This window comes from Scyliorhinus torazame, unplaced genomic scaffold (genome assembly GCF_047496885.1).
Source record: "Scyliorhinus torazame isolate Kashiwa2021f unplaced genomic scaffold, sScyTor2.1 scaffold_1294, whole genome shotgun sequence".
NCBI classification, from domain to species: Eukaryota; Metazoa; Chordata; class Chondrichthyes; order Carcharhiniformes; family Scyliorhinidae; genus Scyliorhinus; species Scyliorhinus torazame.
In genome coordinates, this window is record NW_027309021.1 from 34832 (window position 1) to 43365 (window position 8534).

At 49.3% G+C, this 8534-nt stretch overlaps 1 protein-coding gene across 1 annotated transcript in view; it reads left to right on the top strand.

Annotated features, from left to right (window-relative positions):
* LOC140407184 (uncharacterized) overlaps positions 1-7431 on the top strand; it is a 37625-nt gene extending 30194 nt beyond the window's left edge. Inside the window, exon 3 of the transcript XR_011939511.1 lies at positions 7375-7431. The gene's annotated coding sequence lies outside the window, so the exon portion shown is untranslated. The remainder of the gene's footprint in view (positions 1-7374) is intronic.
* Positions 7432-8534: the final 1103 nt, after the last annotated feature.

Sequence of the window (8534 nt, forward strand, 5' to 3'; positions counted from 1 at the left end):
ATGTCAAACCAACCATTCTTCCATCGGCCTGCCAGCAATTGGACTACAATGGCAACATCATTCCTGCTACCGGCTCGTGCCAACTTGAAGTGACGCACAAGTCACGAAAAGCCATCCTTCCTTTCGAGATCGTGGGCTCCTCGAAGGACTCTCTGCTTGGCGCACAGGCGTTCAAGCTGCTGAACCTCGTTCAAAGAGTCCACTCTCTCCTCCTGTTGACACGTCTGCCTTTCAGGACGCTGACTTCAGGGCGCAACTCGACGCCATCATTGACCAGCACCGCAACGTCTTCGAAGGCATGGGCACGCTCCCATATACTTACAAGATCTTACTCAAACAGAACGCCACACCTGTGGTGCATGTACCTCGCAGAGTCCCAGCACCCCTCAAGGACCGCCTCAAGCAGCAGCTGCAGGACCTCCAAGACCAGGGAGTGATCTCCGGAGTTACGGAACCAACCGACTGGGCCAGTTCCATGGTGTGTGTAAAAAAGCCTTCCAGCGAGCTCAGAATTTGCATTGATCCCAAGGATCTGAATCTCAATATCATGAGGGAGCATTATCCAATCCCCAAGTGCGAAGAGATCACATGCGAGATGGCTCGCGCCAAACTCGACGTCTTTGGGCAGCACGGTAGCATTGTGGATAGCACAATTGCTTCACAGCTCCAGGGTCCCAGGTGCGATTCTGGCTTGGGTCAGTGTCTGTGCGGAGTCTGTACGTCCTCCCCGTGTGTGCGTGGGTTTCCTCCGGGTGCTCTGGTTTCCGCCCACAATCCAAAGATGTGCAGGTTAGGTGGATCAGTCGTGATAAATTGCCCTTAGTGTCCAACATTGCCCTTAGTGTTGGGTTGGGTTGCAGGGTTGTGGGGATAGGGTGGAGTTGTTGACCTTGGGTAGGGTGCTCTTTCCAAGAGCTGGTGCAGACTCGATGGGCCGAATGGCCTCCTTCTGCACTGTAAATTCTATGCTATGCTATGCCGCGAAAGGATTCTGGCAAATCCAGCTCGACAAATCCAGCAGGAAACTGTGTACCTTCAACGTCCCCTTTGGCAGATATTGTTACAACAGGATGCCGTTTGGAATCATATCGGCTTCAGAAGTGCTCCACAGGATCATGGAACAAATGATGGAAGGCATTGAAGGTGTTCACGTCTATGTCGATGACATAATCATTTGGTCCACCACCCCTCAGGAGCATGTCAGTCGTGTTCAAACGCATACGGGAGCAGGGCCTACGTCTCAACAGAGCCAAATGCCCCTTTGGTCAGACGGAACTCAAGTTCCCAGGGGACCACATCTCAGTTGGGTGTGCGACCGGATGCGGACAAGGTGGCTGCTATCACAGCTATGAAAATGCCAGAGGACAAGAAGGCGGTCCTCCGATTTCTGGGCATGGTCAACTTCCTAGGGAAGTTCATCCCTAACCTCGCCTCTCATACCACGGCTCTCAGGAACCTGGTCAGGAAGACGACAGACTTCCAATGGCTTCCTGCCCAAGAGCGCGAATGGAGAGAACTCAAAACCAAACTCACCACGGCCCCGGTATTGGCTTTTTTTTATCCAGCGAAAGAGACAAAAATTTTGACCGATGCCAGCCAATCTGGCATTGGGGCAGTGCTCCTGCAACGCGATGAGGCCTCATCATGGGCCCCCATTGCATATGCGTAATGTGCCATGACCCCCACGGAACAGCGCTATGCTCAGATGGAAAAGGAATGCCTGGGCCTGTTGACCGGTGTCGTCAAGTTTCATGATTATGTGTACGGCCTTCCCCAATTCACCGTTGAGACCGACCATCGCCCGCTGGTCAACATAATACAAAAAGACTTGAACGACATGACGCCTCGCCTCCAGCGCATTCTGCTCAAGCTCTGGCGATACGACTTCCAGCTGGTATACACCCCGGGCAAAGACCTAATCATTGCCGACGCTCTCTCCAGGGCAGTCAACACTCCGTGTGACCCAGCGGAATTTGTCTGCCAAGTTGACGCCCATGTAGCCTTCGTGGCCTCCAATCTACCTGCCACGGATGCACGCCTCGTCCAAATTCACCGCAAGACAGCGGCTGACCCCCTGCTACAGCGTGTCATGCGCCACCTAACAGACGGGTGGCTCAAGGGCCAATGCCCGCAATTCTACAACATCTTGATGATCTGACGGTAGTTAATGGTGTTCTCCTGAAACTGGACCGCATTGTCATCCCGCACAGCATGCGCCAGCTCGTCTTGGAACAGCTACACGAGGGCCATCTTGGTGTGGAGAATTGCCACCGACGGGCCCGAGAGGCAGGGTACTGGCCCGGCATCAATGACGACATCGCCAACACAGTGCTCAACTGCCCCACCTGTCAGTGTTTCCAGCCGGCCCAACCACGTGAAACCCTACAGCCCATGAGTTGGTCACGTCACCTTGCTCCAAGGTCGGAATCGACCTCTTCCACGCGCTGGGCAGGGACTATGTTCTGATTGTAGACTATTTTTCTAACTCCCCGGAGGTGGTACGTTTACACGACATCACATCGTCTGCAGTCATTCGTGCCTATAAGGACACCTTTGCTCGACACGGCATCCCACTCACTGTGATGTCGGACAATGGCCCCTGCTATGCGAGCCAGGAATGGTCCAACTTTGTCAACAGGTACAACTTTGTGCATGTGACATCCAGTCCCCTGTATGCCAAATCCAACGGCAAAGTGGAGAAGGGCGTCCACATAGTAAAACGGCTCCTCTGCAAGGCTGCCGATGCGGGATCCAACTTCTACCTCGCCCTGCTGGCCTATCACTCGGCCCCACTGTCCACTGGCCTGTCGCCAGCCCAGCTGCTCATGGGTCGCACCCTGAGGACGACGGTGCCATCCATTCACGTCCCAGACCTCGACCACGTTCCGGTCCTTCAACGAATGCAACTGTCTCATGCACAGCACAAGGCGGCTCATGGCGCCCGTGCAGCTGATCTCCCTGCTCTGGCTCCAGATGACAATGTCCGCATCCACCTTCCAGATGGTGGCTGGTCTGCAACTGCTGTGGTTCTTCGGCAGGTGGCTCCCCACTCGTTCCTGGTTCGTCTGCAGGACGGCTCCATTCCGCGCCGCAATCGACATGCCCTTCGTCTCGTTCCGCGCTCGCTACGTGATCCTCCACCATTGCCACGCCCTCCTGTTGCCCCTGACCTGGACTATGCTGAGATTCCGGTCACTCTGCATCCTCCTCACTCTGACGCAGTCCAGCTCGCTCCTCAGCCGACGGCTGCCGACCCACCCTTGAGGTGGTCAACCAGAATTTGTCGCCCACCTCAGAGACTTAATTTGTGAACTTTGTGGACTTTTGGACTATATGATCTGTTCTGTTCTTCAGTTTAATCATTCAAGTGGTTTGTATATAGTGTTCATCTCGTTATTCTTGTGACACACTGTTTTTCTGCACCAGGCACCTTCCCATGTAAATAGCTTAGTTTTTATGTACATAGTCCTGTAAATATTTCGCACACACATAATCAGGAACATTCACCATACTCTATTTATTGTCACGCAGGCACATTTTTTTATAAAAGGAGGGACGTCATAATATACACCAGCATATCATGGTGCAGACACACACACTGATGGACACACAGTGGGACCAATCAACATACACAACACCGCAGCCAATCACCAGTGAAAGCACACGCATGATAAAGACAGGGGGCATCAGAGTTCCCGCTCATTCGAGTGGCAGGGAGGACAGAGGACAGAGCTCACAGCCTGCAACACAAACATTCACCATGTGCTGAGTGCATCGACTGGTTATGACCAGGCAAAGGTCTTTAGTTAAAGCTAGTATCGTATTAATCCACAGTCTGAGTATGTTTAAACAGTTGATGGTTTAATAAAATAGAGTTGCACTATTTCAAATGTTGGTGACCGGTATGTGATCCAGAACACCCAACACATCAGTGGGTGCCTGGAACTCACTGCCGGAGGAGGTGGTGAAAGCAGGGTCGATAGTGACGTTTAAGGGGCATCTTGACAAATACATGAATAGGATGAAAATAGAGGGATACGGACCCCGGAAGTGCAGAAGATTTTAGTTTAGACGGGCCAGCATGATCGGCACAGGCTTGGAGGGCCGAAGGGCCTGTTCCTGTGCTGTAATTTTCTCTGTTCTTTGTTTGTTCACACTTTCTCTTAATTATGTGAAAATTTTAACTTTTACATAGTGAGTGACTACTTAATGGGTTTAAACGCTGCATAGGGAGAGCAGTCAATGGAGCCCGATCCCAGGGAAAACCCCTGTTCCGAGACCCTCCAGCACAAACGTTGACCTCCCACCACCCATGAAAGGCACCCTTTGACACCCTGGCAGCAATTATTGGGTGCTTCTTACCACCTTGCCACTTCTCAATCTGCAATGACTCAGGTTGGTACTGCCAAGTTGCAGGGTCTGAAGGGGGTTCTGAGGGGGGGCTGAAGTGGGGCCTAGGGAGATCAAGAGGGGTTGTGAGGGGGGGGGGGGCATTGTCAGAGCTTAGGATGGACTGGTGCCCTGCCTGCAGTTGGCAGGGAGGGCTTGGGGGGCTGGCGGGGGGGAAGCGGCTACTGCAGCAGCTCATGGAGATTGGAGCACTTTTTAAAAAGGGCAATGCGTTCTCAGAGGTGTGGGACCTGCCTGAGAGATTACGTCCCGCCCCTCCAAGTTGCAGTGAGGATCCCGGTGGGCCATGGAAAGGCATAAAAAACCTGATTCCCAAAAAACATTTTTCGACGTACTAAGGAATGGTATGTTCCTAACACTCGAGGGGACCAGGTGAGATTCTCCACTGGCTGGAGCACTTTGACCCCCGAACTGCTTAATCACAGGAGACACAAAGAAAATGACTACGTTTTAATCACAAGTGTCCAGGAGTGCAAGAATTACAGAAATCAACACCATGAAGGTCAGATCAGTGCACCACCAAGTGTACCTTGACAGCCTCATTAACTCAAAAAGAACATAATTTATCTGACATAAAGTCAATTGTGTCATTCTATGGTGCAGTGCAGTCATCGTCTCTTCTAAAGTTGTGCTGTATGAATAGTGCCATGTTAAGAGTTAGGGTGAGGGTGGTTGATTGCTATACTGAGGAAAAGTTAATTATTGCGATACTGTTAGTAAATGTAAATTCCAATTTAGTGTCAATCATTGACAATTTTGTACTCTGGATCAGTATCTATTTATAACTGAACTTAATTTGAATGAAACTCTTTACTTCAAAGCTAAAGCTTGAAATTGTAGAAGGCTTTATCCAGAAATATAGACAAGATTCAGATCAAGGTGGCAGAGGTAAAAGGAAAGAATTCTAATACTCAACAGATCCAACCATCAGAATGAATTTCTCTAGTTCTAGATAAAAAATAAAAGTACATATTCAAAACTGCTCCACATGTGACATTAATGACAATCATAATGGGTATAAAGAGAACGTGGAGACTAAGCAGTGCTTCTGTTATAACTGTGAAGTAACAGCAGGCATTCCTATGAGGAAAACCTTTCAAAGAAAACATAACACCTCTTGCTTGCCTTATACTCCTTACTCATTTTTTGTGGTACCCAAGTGAGTGAAAATGAATTGTGTATATATTCCTTTTAAAAAAGGTTATATGGGTACAAACATACGTAATATTTCTTGAGAATATAAGAATGTAAGAAATAGAAACAGGAGTTGTCCATTCAGCTCCTCAAACCTGGCCTGTCACATGGCTTCATGGTTGATCTGATTGTGGCTTCAAATCCCCATTCCTGCATGGGTAACACGGTAGCTCAGTGCTTAGCATGGTTGCTTCACAGCGCCAGGGTCCCAGGTTCGATTCCCGGCTTGAGTCAGTGTCTGTGTGGAGTCTGCACATTCTCCCCGTGTCTGCTTGGCTTTCCTCCGGGTGCTCCGGTTCCTCCGACAGTCCAAAGATGTGCAGGTTAGGTGGATTGGCCATGATAAAATTGATCTTACTGTCCAAAAAGGTTAGGTGGGGTTACTGGTTTACAGGGATAGCGTGGAGGTGTGGGCTTAAGTGAGGTGCTCTTTCCAAGGGCTGGTGCAGACTCAATGGGCTGAATGGCCTCCTTCTGCACTGTAAATTCAATGTTCTGTGTTCTATGTGCTATCCCCATTACCATGATTCCCTTGTAGATTGAAAACCTGTCAACTCAGCCTTGGGCATATTCAATGACCCAGCCGCCAGATAAAAACATTCCAAAGATTAACCACCGCTGAAAGAAGGAATTTTCCATAAATTGGTGTGAAATGGGAAATCGCCTATTCTGAAACTGTGCCCCCTAGTTCTGTATACCACCAAAGCTAATGGGCTGGATTCTCTGTCATCGGCATGCTCCACTTTGCCCGCAGCCTGGAAGTTTCCCAACGGTGTGGGGCTGCACCACGATGAGAAACCCCATTGACCAGCCGGTGAAACAGAGCATCCTGCCGGCGTGCTGAACCAGAAATCTGGCGCAGCCGGATGAAGAAACCCGCCCAATGTTTCCCACTCAGTCTTAGAGTAATTGAATTGTATTGTGAACGTATTTTGAAGCAAATGTAATTGGTTTGCCTTTTTGCAGTATGCATGCTCCCAGACTTTATTTCTGAGCCATCCATCTCCAATGTAGTTGTTTCCCTGCTATTGTAAAATTGCAATGTTGATGCGTCTGGTGATGAAAATGTCAATGCTTCAAAGAGGTATTGATGGTTTTTGTGCCACAAGAAAGGCACATCCATTTTCAACAATTCCTTTAGCGAGTGTGAGTTTTGAGTGAATTGGGAATGTCTGGAGACAGGACATTAAAGAGACCGAGACAGCTTTAAAGATCAATCTTATCTTTTTTTTTTAAATTTAGAGTACCCAATTATTTTTCTCCAAAGGGGCAATTTAGCATGGTCAATCCACCTAACCTGCACGTCTTTGGGTTGTGGGGGTGAAACCCACGCAGACACAGGGAGAATGTGCAAATTCCACACAGTGACCCAGAGCTGGGATTCGAACCCGGGTCCTCAGCGCCCTAGTCCCAGTGCGAACCACTGCACCACATGCCGCCCCAAGATCAATCTTATCTTGAGGAGTTGGCATGTCTTTAATATTCTTTGTTTCACTTGTATCAGGGCATATGCAGCACTGGAATAAATAAAACTTATCAGCTTCACGTTGATGCCACATTTCAGACTGCTGAGAACCAATCCTTCACTATGTGCCACTTGCATCAATAAGTAAGAACTCTTACAACACCAGGTTAAAGTCCAACTGGTTTGTTTTGAATCACTAGCTTTCAGAGCGCAGCTCCTTCATCAGGTGAAAGCTAGTGATTTGAAACAAATCTGTGCATGAATAAGTGCAGATTGTGGTCAAGTTCTTACCTTGTTCTTCCCAGAAAGGCGATTTAATCAAGAATACAGATGCACCCTGGCACAGTACATGTAATGCAGCTGATGTGAGCTTGAAAGAGATCCTGGCTAACGGATAACCCAAAAGGAGGTAACTGAAAACAGTATTATCGGAATAGGGTATGAAATGTAATGAGATCTTGAAACTTTTCCATGAGATTTACTGACCAGCAGCCAGGTTTGCATCATGCTCGAGAAGAATTTTGCACCTACTACTTTTGGTGGAGGGGAAGGCATCATACAATCCACCTGCCCTTCACCCAGATTAGCATATCATGGTGCAATCACACACGCACTGATGGACAGGCAGTTGGACCAACCAGCACACACATAACATCGCAGCCAATCACCAGTGAGAGCACACGCACTATAAAACAGGGAACACCACAGTTCCCGCTCATTCTACCAGGAGATCATAGAATTTACAGTGCAGAAGGAGGCCATTCGGCCCATCGAGTCTGCACCGGCTCTTGGAAAGAGCACCCCACCCAAGGTCAACACCGCCACCCCATCCCCACAACCCCACCCAACACCAAGGGCAACTTTGGACACTAAGGGCAATTTATCATGGCCAATCCACCTAACCCGCACATCTTTGGACTGTGGGAGGAATCCGGAGCACCCGGAGGAAACCCACGCACACACGGGGCGGATGTGCAGACTCTGCACAGACAGTGACCCAAGCCAGAATCGAACCTGGGACCTTGGAGCTGTGAAGCAATTGTGCTATCCACAAGGCTACCGTGCTGCCCCAAAGAAAATACCCAAGGTTCAGGCAGGGAAGAAATGAAATTTGCTTATTGTCACAAGTAGGCTTCAAATGAAGTTACCGTGAAAAGCCCCTAGTCGCCACATTCCGGCGCCTGTTCGGGGAGGCTGTTACGGGAATTGAACCATGCTGCTGGTCTGCTTTCAAAGCCAGCGATTTAGCCTTGTGCTAAACAGCCCCTGAGATAGCTCAGAGCACAGAGCTCACAGCGTGCCACTCAGCCATAGACCATGTGCTGAGTGCCTCACTAAGATAGTAATAGGGCTGGGTCCACAGGTTAGCTGGTGAAGCACGTACCCAAGCCAGCAGTTAGTTGTAACCGTTGTTAAGACAATAAAACAGAGTTGTACCATCTACAGCCGTGTTGGATCATTTGTG